The sequence below is a fragment of the Anguilla anguilla genome, chromosome 7, assembly GCF_013347855.1.
Source record: "Anguilla anguilla isolate fAngAng1 chromosome 7, fAngAng1.pri, whole genome shotgun sequence".
NCBI classification, from domain to species: Eukaryota; Metazoa; Chordata; class Actinopteri; order Anguilliformes; family Anguillidae; genus Anguilla; species Anguilla anguilla.
Window position 1 is genome coordinate 12,450,826 of NC_049207.1, and position 12,674 is coordinate 12,463,499.

At 50.7% G+C, this 12,674-nt stretch overlaps 1 protein-coding gene and 1 long non-coding RNA gene across 2 annotated transcripts in view; one reads left to right on the forward strand and one right to left on the reverse strand.

The window, feature by feature from the left end:
- Nucleotides 1–11,666, reverse strand: part of kmt2e (lysine (K)-specific methyltransferase 2E) — a 44,153-nt gene extending 32,487 nt beyond the window's left edge. The window contains 1 exon segment of the mRNA XM_035425820.1: nt 11,346–11,666. The gene's annotated coding sequence lies outside the window, so the exon portion shown is untranslated.
- On the forward strand, nt 9,190–12,359 carry LOC118231713. Its single transcript, XR_004766131.1, has 2 exons — nt 9,190–9,683; nt 11,665–12,359. It is a non-coding gene; the product is annotated as an uncharacterized LOC118231713 (long non-coding RNA).
- The last annotated feature ends 315 nt before the right edge of the window (nt 12,360–12,674 follow it).

Here is a 12,674-nt window from a genome sequence, read left to right on the forward strand (position 1 = left end):
TAGCAGCTCGATGAGATCTCTGGCTGCTGAATGAGGGGCGCTCTGTGGACGGCAGGTCTCCAGGAACGGGTTTGGGCTGTGCCCTCACACAGAGAGGTGTGCATTAAAGCCGAGCATGAGCTCATGTGTTTGTACTGTCTGAGTATTTGTGGGTGCATTCCTGTCTGGGCCCTGCTTTGCGAAGCTGCACCGGCGTGTCCGAGGGTTTTGCGTGTATACGCAGGTACATGTGTGTCATATGCAGCCGCTTGCACGCGCGTCAATATATTTGTGTTGGCGTGCGTGCGTGCGTTGGCGTGTGTGCGCGTGTGTGTGTGTGTGTGAGCGTGCAGTGTGTGTGTGTGTGTGAGCGTGCAGTGTGTGTGTGTGTGTGTGTGGTGCCTGTGTGCGTACGCATGCCGTATGCGTGAGTGTGAGAGAGGCTGTACTGTTATTAGTATTTCGCTGTACATGAGTATTTCAATCTATTTCTGATGCTTTGGCAATATTTACATAAGTATTTCCTGCCAATAAAGAAACTTGAATTTGAATTTTGTGTCTGAGATACAGGAGCCCAGCCGTTGGGCCCCCGGGCTGTGCCACACTCTTCACTTCTGGACTCAAACCTCAGTTGCTGAGGAGGGAACTCACTGTTATTACTAACTGCCTTTGTGTGCCACCACTTAAACATTTAGCGCACCATTTAAACAGCAGGAGGACTACGCAAGGCAGACACACCGCCAAAAAGAGGCTCCCGTTACACAAACCTTCCCTGTAAAAGGCAGCAGTTTAGCATAAAATACGAACAACAGTAAAACAGCTCTGCTGCCTCCGACTCCAGGGCCCGCTGCAATAAAGCAAGTCTCCCCCTCCAAAAGGACACACCGCTTCAAACATGCGCCCCCTCTACTGAGCCCGTCTTCACCCCAGCAAGGGAATCCTGCGGTCACTGCTCAGGAATGCAGACACACACACACACACACACACACATTCTCTCTCTCTCTCTGGCTCTTTCGCTCTCACACCACAAATCTAGCACAGACATAGACCCCCACTCTTCTTAGACACACACAGGCGCACGAGCCCGCACACACACACGACAGAAATACACAACCCCACCCGAATTCTTTCGCCATGAGCCACACACACACACACACACACACACTGTACTCCAGCCCAGACGCAGTCAGGACTCACAAGGAGGTGAAATAAAGGAGTACAGTAAAAACGCGGTGGACGACGTCTGAGCTCCGCCCATTTCCTCCGACGGGGCTGTCCGTCACAGTCCCGCAGGAGCTGTTACTCCCGCCCACTTCCTAAAGGCCTGGGAGCCGGGAGCAGGAAGGGGGACGGGGAGTGCCCCAGTTCCTAATTAAAAGGACAGGGAACGCAGTTTAAAGTTACCTACCAACCCAACCACTCCTGTAGCCCGGGGAGAGAGGAGACAGAGACAGAAAAACAGACAAACAGAGATAATGATTATCGCAGAAGGGAAGCTGGCAGAGTCTCTCCATTAGGAGTGTCCATTAGAACCTCGCTCGCAGTGCGTCTATCTGGCGGTTCTGAAAGTGAGGTTCGCCCGACCCTCCAAATGTGGGCACAGCTAGGGTCAGACTGCCCCCTCCTCCACGGCCAATCACAGGCCTCCAAGCAGGGGGTCTGAATTCACCCTGAGGCTAAAGGCTTGGGTGGGAAACGAGCGTGTTTGGAGGTCAGGACCAGGGTGTCCATAAACAGCCCTGTATTCACCTCCCTCCATCCCTCCATCCCTCCGCTTATCCATGTCCGCTGGCACACTCCGACTCAGACGCTGTCCCCTCCTGAACTCGCTGCACACTGAGCAGGTTTAATGTGTCAGGTGTTCCACTTTGCGCCTCGTATTAATGTTTCATTTGACTTTCAGCTGGGAGAAATGGAAATAAGGATATTCCAATAGGAGCTGCCGTTAGCACTGCCACTACAAACGGGCATCACAGACTGAGTCACACACACACACACATGCAAAACACACACTGGCGCGGAAAACGCATGTTATTACATACATATGCAAAATACAGAGTTTAAGAAGCGTGCGCACACACAGCCGACAGACAGACAGGCTACAAGTGCCCAGCGGTCTCCTCATGAATCACAGTCCCCATAATGCCAGCCGGGCAATCCCACAATCCTTTACTTCTGGCAGAGATGGGGAAAAAGTGATCTGTGCAGTGTCAGATCAGCACAGGCACCACTCAAAACACACCCTCCAGAGGCACTACCACCCAGGGAGGCCCAAGACATCAGCGTCTTTCTGAGCATGTGCGAAAGGGAGTGGGAGGAGCCAAGCTGCACATCAAGCCTTTATTACATAAACGCTTTCTGCATCCAGGAAATAGTAACGATGCAGAGGATAATGACCCCTGCACCACCACTCACACACAAAGGTACAAGACTGAGAACAGCAGCGCTCACTTCCACACTCCACAGAGCTCACCAATCAGCAGCTAGATAGGAGCGGACCTCACCCAGCACTGCCCGCTGAGAGAGAGAGGGAGAGGGAGAGAGGGACGGAGGGAGGGAGAGAGAGAAACACACCGAGGGAGGGGGAGAGAGGGAGAGAGGGGGTGTGAGGGAGAGAGAGACATCGAGGAAAAGAGAAAGGGAGAGAGAGAAACACACAGAGGGAGGGGGAGAGGGGAAGAGAGAGACAGACAGACAGCGAGGAAAAGAGAAAGAAAGGGAGAGAGACACACAGGGGGAGAGGGAGACAGAGGAAGAGAGTCGCGACCCTAAATGATAATTATGAAAAACTGCCAATTATTTTTATTGTCATTATTATTATTATTATTCTAACTATTAGTTTATGAATTTACATATTCTTGCTACATGCTTGTTTATATTTCATGGCATGTTGCATTGTAGTTTACATACATTGTAACATTTTTTGTAAATCTATGGCAACCTGAATTAAGTCATGCCAATAAAGCATTTTACATACAAGTGGAAGAGAGGAAGAGAGAGAGAGAGGAACTGCCTGTAAAGGCCACCCCAGGGCCACACACACACACACACACACACACACACAGACGCACACGCACAGTTAAAGGCACTGTAAGCTCAAAGCCAGATGTTGTTCTTCTGTTTCCTCCTGAGCTGCGCACAGTCTGGCTGGGGCCCAGCTGGTGAGCGCAGCACAGTGCATGGGATCAGAACCCGAGCCAGAGCCAGAGCCACCGACGTCCCCGTTCACCTGCGCCCGCTCGCCCCGGAGCCGGGGGGGGGGGGGGGAGACCCAGAACGTTCCGCGCACCCCACCGCGAGGCTGGGGGGGGAGTCCCGGGCCTCCATCCCGGCCCACAGCTCTAACAGGGCTCCACAGCGACCGCTCTCGCATTGATCGGCGTGTCAAACGCGCAGCGCTACGGAGGAGAAATGCGGAGTCGTTTCCGTGGCGACCTGGCTGCGGAGCGGTGCAGCGCAGCGCTAGCTCTAATGAGCGACCGGAGCCAGGGTGGTTAGTCATCAACCGCAACCCCCCAAACCCCTCCCCCCCCCCCCCGAAAACACGGTCCTGTTGCACGCCCGATCCCACGGCTCACTTCACGCGTTACGTCACCGCGCTGCAATGCCACCGTCCGTCCGGCGGGTCGCCACGGTTACGTGCCGCGCAGTTGGCAGGAGAAAGAGGAGCAGGGAGGGGGTTCGGGAGGGTGGGGGGGGGGGGGGGCGGGGCCCAAAGGGAGCCCGGCAGCTGCGACCCGTCTCTGGGACGGGCGCCGGAGAGCCGGGGCCGATAAGAAGGGTCTGCTCTGCGGAGCGCGGCGAAAGCGGCGATACCTGAAACTGCACTTCCCCTCAATGCCCGTGTGACGGGGCGCTGCCGGGGCACAGCCCGGCCCGGCCATTGTGCTACGGAGGCCTGCCCCGAAATACCACGGCTTCCTTCAGCAGGACCAGGCCCACGGGGGGGGGACGTTCTCCGCCTGCTCCAGAGAGCGTGACAGTGGACTTTCTCTCCCCCGCAGAGGGGAGCAGCCAGGGCCGATCAGACTCCTCTTCCTCGCTGCCTGCGGGGGACAGGTGGAGAGGTGACAGCGGGAGGCTGGGAAGCCAGAGCACTGTGACCAGCTCAGACAGCACCGCCACTGCCCTTCAGCTGCCCTGAGCTACACTACACACACAGCACATACACACACACACACATATACACACACAGCACATACACACACACACACACACACACACACACACACACACACACACACACACACACACACACACACACACACACACACACACACACACACACACACACACACACACAGGCTCACAACACACACACACACAGGCTCACAACACTACACACACAGCACATACACACACATATACACACAGGCTCACAACACACACACACACACACACAGGCTCACAACACACACACACACACACACACACACGCACACACAGGCTCACAACACACATACACACACACACGAGCATGCACATGTGCACACACACACACACACACACACACACACACACACAGGCTCACAGCACACAGAGACACACACACAGCACATACAAGCACACACACAGGCTCATAGCACGCACACGAGCACACACACACACACACAGGCTCACAACACACACACACACACACACACACGTGCGTGCACACACACATGCACGCATCCACTATTCTGTAGACCAGACCAGACAAAAGCATGAGCAGAGAGTCCATTCAGTCCAAATGATTTATGGCTAGAATTTGGGAGGGAAGCTCTGTGCCAGCCCCACCCCACAGGGGTACATGGTCTCTCCCATTAAAGCGTGAAGCCACTAACGCATCACTGCGTGTGCGTGTCTGTCAGGTGGGGCGAGGTGAGAGCAGAGGTGTGCCACCCGTGATGCCCCTCCCCTCCCTGTCTGCCATGGATCCGCCCCCCGGGGAGAGGCGGGTCACCTCTCCGTCTGTCGACACAGCAAACAATCAGACGCCGCCTCATGCAGCTGCACACGGCAAAACCCGTCCCTCTCAGGGATTTACAGAGAGTGCAGGGAGGGATAGGCCACTGCCACGAGGGGGGGCAGCCACACACGGACACCCACCACCCACGCCATTCCCTGTGCATGCACCCCAGCACGCGTGCTGTGTGTCTGTTTGGGTAAGAGTACGTGAGAATGAGTGTCTGTGTGCACCCTTATATTTGACGAATCCTTCCTGCGTCAGCATCCTGATCACGCCCCCTGTTCCTCTGCCTCCTCCCCCTCTCCCCTCTCCGCTGAGTGTGACTGTGTGCGGGTGGCATCCTGACCACGCCCCCTGTCCCTCTGTCTCCTCCCCCTCTCCCCTCTCCGCTGAGTGAGTGTGACTGTGTGCGGGTGGCATCCTGACCACGCCCCCCGGTGCCTCTCTCTCCTCCCCCTCTCCCTCTCTGCTGAGGGTGTGTGGGTGGGTGGAAGCGGAGGGAGGGAGAGTGCAGCTCCGGCCAGGGGCAGTGAGCCAGGAGATGGGAGAGGGGGTAAGGTGCCAGGCCTCTGCGGAGCGGGACCGTGGAAGGTGTGAACCGAGGACCGTGGGACGGTAATGAGGTTGCAGGCCCAACGGGGACTGGCTGCACTAAATTAATTCAGCCCTGGACCTGCCGTGGACTCATGTGACCACATGTTTACTCACTAAAACACAAACATGTACATACACACACACACACACACACACACACACACACACACACACTCACGGAGACAGACATACACACTTCCACACATGCTCATATACACAGACACACACGCACGCATATACACACAGACAGACGCACACACGAACATGGACACACACACATACATATATATGAACAGACACACGCAGACAGGCAGGCACACACAAACACAGACATGCATACATACACACACACACACACACAGACATGAGTGCAAACCGACAGAACAGGAGACAGCCGACGCTCAGGCCTAATTGGACAACGCGCCAGGCCCACTGCCGCTTTAAGGAGGGGAAAAGGGGGAGAGCTTTACAAGGCTTCCGACTGGATAAAGCACGTCCTCTCCCAAAGCACTATTGATCTCCATCGACACAAAATGGAGACCTTTCAGAGCGCGCCGCCAGGCCGGCCCGGAACGAAGCGCGCCATTGCTATGCAGGCGGCGTCTCCGGCTCCGGAGCCATCGGAAACGCCGAGCCTCGTGACCCCGCGCTGCCACAGCACAATGCCCGACCTCACAGCGTCCCGGAGAGCAGCCCCACATTCACGGGCCCCCCACCTCACAGCTCGCCAGCGAGCCCCAGAACCTGAATACAGGGATACACTCCAGCCGCGCGCAGTGAAAGAAATAATAATACACAGGATGCATTTAACCAATGCGCCCGATTTCAGACTGAGACACGCAGAGATGGTCTCCTTTCCTGGTTGCGCTGTGGTTGCTGTCCGTGCGGCTGTAGCTCCAGCGGTGGCAGGTGTGTTTGTCCAACACCCCGGCTCCACCGCTGCACCTGGTGTGTGTTTACGCTGTAGACAAAACAAAAGCGGGACTTGCGCACAAGCCTGGCGGACTGGGAGCATTCTCGGCCTCCACTGAACCGACCGCTTTCACGCCAGGATGGCGGTCTCGATGAAGCAACACCCGCGTCGTTCAACTGGGACTAAAAAACATACTTCAGCTTCACTGACTGTTCTGCGATTAATGCACGCGATAAGGCACAGTGGCTACGGTACACTGCACAGCACAGTGTGTGACACAGGCCAGTGCACAGTACAGGGCAGTGTCTGACATTCTGGTGCACAGCGCAGAATCTAACACAGGCCGGTGCACAGCACAACGTCTGACATAGGCCAACGCACAGCACAGTGTCTGACACAGGTCTGAGCACAGCTGCCTGAAATAGGCTTGTGCACAGCACAATATCTCATACAGGGTGATGCACAGAACAAAACACACAGGCCAGTACACAGTACAGCACAGTGTCCAATACAGGCCTGTGCACAGCAGTGTCTGACAAAGACATTGGGCTACAGATCCTGTGACTCAAATGGTTGTGTGTGTGTGCGTGCATGTGTGTGTGTGTTATGCACAGGATCAGACAGCAGGTCTGTGTGTGGTGGTGGTTATAGTTGGCACCCCCAGTTCCACCCTACCTACCTGACCTGGATCTGGACCAGAAACGTGTGTGCTCCTGTACCCCCTCCAAACACACGACCTTCCCGTCATCTCAGGCTGTCAGCAGGCCACAATTTCGCCTCTTTTTCCTGTTCTTCTGAGGACTCGCTACGCACCCACAGGTAACTGCCACAAGATCACACGATGTGGGAAAAGAGTCCAAAAAAAACCACATTAAGCAAACCGTTTCAAAAACGAGGTTTTTGTTGGCGCCGAACTAAATTTTTCACTACGAGGGCAACGCCTGATTTGGCAGGTCTGGCGACCCAGCTGGGAGCAGAGCCCATGTAGCTGGTACGGACGCTGGAAACAGGGTCACAGGGGACCGTGCCTGGTATCCGCGGAAATAAAGGCACGGCAAACAGAAAGGCAAACAGATAAAAGCTGCGGTAGGCTGGTCATAAGAAAACACAACTCGGGGGTGCATGGCCAGAGCTCTATAGCGCTCCTGTTTTAGGAGCACTGCTCCACAAAGCTGATGTGTGCTATCTGGAAAAACAATTCAGTAGCACATATACTAATTGGGATGCATTGGAGTGTCCCTAAATTTTTCAACATAGGAGCACGTACGCTCCTTGGAAAAAGTGTTAGCGTCGCGCCCTGATGGCGTTTTTTTTTCAGTAAACGGGCACCCCTGCGGCCCTCCTTGGACACGGCACGGCAGGTCCTCCTCGCGCGGGTCAGGAGACAGACGGCCCTCATTGTCTCTTGGAGGGCAACGCTGCTTCCCATTAGCCATCTGTGCGGCTGGAGAGCGCCGCCGCCACTCACACTCGCCGCTACGCCATTACAGCGCACACGTGACTGAGATTAGCCACAACACTTCATTTCCCCGTTTGCCTCCCATCCTGCGGCTTGAGAAAAGGGCAGCGTTCTGCCAATGGGGGGGTGGGGGGGGGGGGGGATGGGCAGGGAGGGCAGTATGAGCAGGGGGTCGGGGTCTTTATCAATGTCAAAGGAGACCACCGAGTAACAGCTGTTGTTTCACAGAACGGCTCTCCCTCCCTCTCATTCTTCACCAATCAGTCGAACCACAAGGGACCATCGTTTTGGTCATTCAAACCCCTTTTTTTACAGGATGGGTCAAATGTTACGGTCCACAAAGTTAAGTGCAGCTATTTCTAGCGTGTTTCCTGCCGTCTTGACTGTCAATTGTATTATTATGTTAAATTATGTTGCACAACAAGAAGTACTGATGTTATTTTCAGTCAAGGCAAGTTGTAGCCCCTACTGCTCTCAAGCACTGTGGGTGAACAAACATCTTAAAGTCATGAAGACACAGCCTGTTTAGGGGGGACAGAAAGAGCAGGGAAAGAACATGGGGCTCACTGTTGAGAGTAAAAAATTGATATTCGTGCTAATGATATTTCAGTCCATTACTGCTCTACGAACCACCACCAAACTCAAAATGGAAAAACAGCAGGACTCGATTATTGAGTGAACAAATGTTTTTGTTCATTGGCATTATCTGATTACGCCGCCATTCCTTTGAGTAAATTGGTTTAATCACTTAATATCCATCTACACATCCTGAACACAAACCACTGTATCCTTGACCCCCCCAGCTTTCACCTTCCAATACACGGAGGTTGGGGGTGGGGACTGTGAAAAATTAACCCCAAATCAGGGGTACTGAGGCTTCTGAAGAGAATTTGGGGGGTTTGACAAAGACGCACGCAACACCGTGAGAAGGGGAGAGATAACGAGCCTGTTAAGGGGCTGGAAGAAACACCCCCATCCCAACTGCTCTTTTAACAGTGTTGCATTTTATCCTTTTATGTAACGTGACAAACTGCCAATGCATTAGTAAAATTCAGCACACTAAAACGAACCTGTAACAATGTCGTACAAAGACACAGGAAGAGCACTGTGTGGATCTTTTTCAGTCAATAAATATTTCAAACAAGATGGTTACGATAATAGATGACTAAACCATACAGACTGACAAATAAGAATATGAGGACCTGCATCCTCCGCCTATTCACTTAACACGCAACTGTATTTCAAAAACGGACGTCTAACCTATTTTTTTAATACCTTAAGCTGTTACCGTGTCAAACTGCATGTGATTCCACAAGAGGGTAATGTTTTAGGTCATTTCTAAATTAAAGTTATTCGGAAGCAGCGGATGCAGATGTTATTTCTGAGGGGGCGTACCCGGTTGAATAACAGACTAACGTTAGGTAGCTACATTTCTGAGATTCTGTTCAACATCGAGGTAGACAACAAGACTTGCTATTTTTTCAAAAAGATAAACTCAGTGGTTAAAGGAATATTGGGAAAATGTTAAGACAGTCTTGCTGTATCACATTAGCGTTGAACATTAGTAAATTCTTCAACTACTTTCTTCGAATGGGACTTATTTGAAATTATATCCGAGCCCTTCGCGTTGTGTAGATGCGTGTCCCTGTGTCGGTGCTGCAGTGAGCTCGACCGGTAGGGGTGTGGAAGACTGAACAGATTAAATTACCACAACATCAACCCAGGCCGCCATTTTTACACCACTTTCATGAGGACAGCGAAAAAAATCGTGTGGCCAAGAAGACCTCGACGTACGGATAAAAGCACGTAGAAAACTACCCACCGCCTTCTTGAGAGACTGTGTATTAATTGTCCGTCTGTCTGTTCGGTTTGCATGTAGCTTTTATGTGTCCCTTTTGCCTGACATGACATGGAAAAGACGAACTTCACCAGCTAGCAACTGCAACAAGCTAGCCAGCTAGCTAGTGATACCTCCGGAATTGGAGAGACTAAACAATTCAAGGATTACGATTTCAAACGCGCACCACGAAAATACATTTATTAGTGATTCCATGTGGATATTTAGCTAATAAATCTTAGCAGGTTTAGACAATAAAAGCAATATTCAGCTAGATGTGTGTATCTGATATATAGGATGCTAGCTGGCTAGTTAGATGCATGCGCATGTTCGCAATAGTAACGTTACACTGTTCATGAAACGGATGCATAGTGGCTAGTTGGCTTGCTAGCTTGTTACATCGGCTTAGTAGGCTGGGAAGGTTATACTGTGCGATTTTCCGTTTTGGCGCATAATGGCTTGTTCTCAAAGTGCTTCAGGTTCAGTGTAGCAAATACATGGTGGCAGCGGTTACAGTATTCTTGATACTGTGTCTTTTCACCCCATACCCCTCCCCCAACCTTTGCAGCACATCCACATACATTCAGAATCTAAATTAAGCACATAGCTAGCTAAATGTATTTTGTAATAAAAACCCAGTGGGGACTCTCCTGTCGTATTCTCTCAGCGCAGTCGGGCGAACGCCTTTCGTTTCACGTATCCAGTTAGAGGCTTCGTTTTATGCGTTATTTGAACGATCAGCAAGCCAGAAACGTCAACTTGGACACTGGCTAGTTGTCTTTAACGAACTTGAGAATCTCGAAATGCAATCGGGCTCTTTCCGAATTTGTCTCGATGCAATGTAAGGTGGATCCAAGTTATAGCTGGCTAGCCAGCTATGTAAACAAAAGCTTTGTTGTACACACCTCCGAAATATTTGTTACAACAAATAAAGCGTACATGGACCCTGATATTTCGCAAAATCCTAGGTAACAGTTGAGATGAAAACCAGTGCACAGACTATATGAATTGACAGCTAGATGTTGGCTAATATTACAGCCTATTAGCAAGCCAATTGTAAAAACAACGTTAATACTAGCAGGTTAGCTAGCCACTCACTGTGCCAAGTTTTTGGGCTGCAAGCCTTGTAATGTTATAAATATTCTGGCAAAAGTTGGTTTTCCTTATATATTTTGCCACCTACCAAAATAACACATTATTACCAGTTACATGAAGAAAATACTTTTTTCATCGCTTTTACTCTTTGTATCAGTTCAGCTTCCACGACCTGCTATCATCGTAAGAGGACCAGCATCTAAATTCCAAGTGCGCTGTCCTTCCACCGCCTGAACAGCACTCTTCCGGCAGAACGCAGCATAGGGTCATCGTATTTACAGCTAATAATACTGCTAAATAACACTTTAAGTCCTATAAAGACAGTTACTTGGTTAGGAAGCTAGCTAAGTTATAGTTAAACCAGCAGCTTTCCAAGCAGATCCACATTGACAGGAAAGCCTAGCCTATATCAGCTAACGTTAGCTAGCCTGTAATTTGATGAGCTCTTCGTATGAAAACTAAGTGGCACATCAGCTCAAGATTTAAGGTCCGTATTTAATGAATAAAGTCCTTCACTTACCGTTAATGTCCACTGTAGGTACTGTGAAAGAAGAACAGGGGACCCGGGTGAGACCCCCGCCGCCCGTCTCCACACAACCAAAACAAGACTACTGTCTCCACTGCGGGTTTACAACAACGGGGAAAAAATGTTAAGCCTAACACTACCCCCCATAAAATAACTACCGTTTGTTCTGTCGTTCGTGGGTGTCACTCGGACTCCTGTATTTTAAGTTTTTCTTGTTCAGAACCATTTAATTCTCTGTCCTATCTATGGTGACTGTTGGAAACTCGATTCGCTCACTCCTGTCTCTTTCCCCTTTGCAAAAATGGCGGCTCAGGCAGGACTGCCGTGGCTCCGCCTCCCCCGACGAGCCCCCCCTCATCAACCCGAACCCCGCCCCTACACTCTGCGGGGTTCACCCGCCGACAAACACAGGGGCGCAGCGAGAGGAGAGAGTTCATCAGCGAAAAGCGCGTTCACGAGAACCAGTAGAACTGATCTGTAGTCCAACTCCAAGCCTCTCCTTTTGAGAAATGGAAAATGAGCTCGCTGTATTCACTCACAGCGTCATGCTTTTATGGGGCAGATTACATCTGGAGATTTGTAGTTGTGCTTTGTGTTACATTATTCCCTCAATCACAACTAATTCAAGCTGGAGTGCTTTGTTGCAAGCTTGAAACATTAAATATTTATGTTAAGATGTAGATGTGTAATAATGCCTAGCTTTTGTAAATTGGAAAGTTTCTCAAGGAAACAGACTATGATACAAACGATAAAATAAAAAAGGAAATGAATGGGGGAAAGTGAAGATGTGTTCTGAAAATAACAATACATGTTCAAGACTGCAATGTCTCATCAAGCACACTCATCAGATGATTGTGACTGGAAATTGTAGTAAGATTATACAAATGGCAAGAGAGTTCAAATGTTATGTATTTTTTCAATTGAATAGTCACCCTTACATCCTTCTCAATATTCTTGTATCATCAGAGTATTAAAGTTGAAAAATCAGTGTCACTGAGATTGATATGATTGGACAGTGTCACCATGCTGTTTTTCAAATCTTACATTTATGGTAGCACAGTCACTTGTAACTGTGTGTAAGCAAACCCTCCTCTTCCTGTGGTTTGTATTATGTGCACTGAAAGGATCATCAGGCCACACTGCAGTTTCTGGTGTGATTTTTATCTGGCGAAACATTCACATCTCCATTTGCACCCCTGCAACTTGGGTGTCGTAGCATAAATTACAGTGAGGCCAGGAGTTTGACAGGCAAAAGCTACACAGGACGCATTTACTGTACCTTAGTGAGTCAGATTGCACAAGCAGCTGAGGAGCTGCGGAACA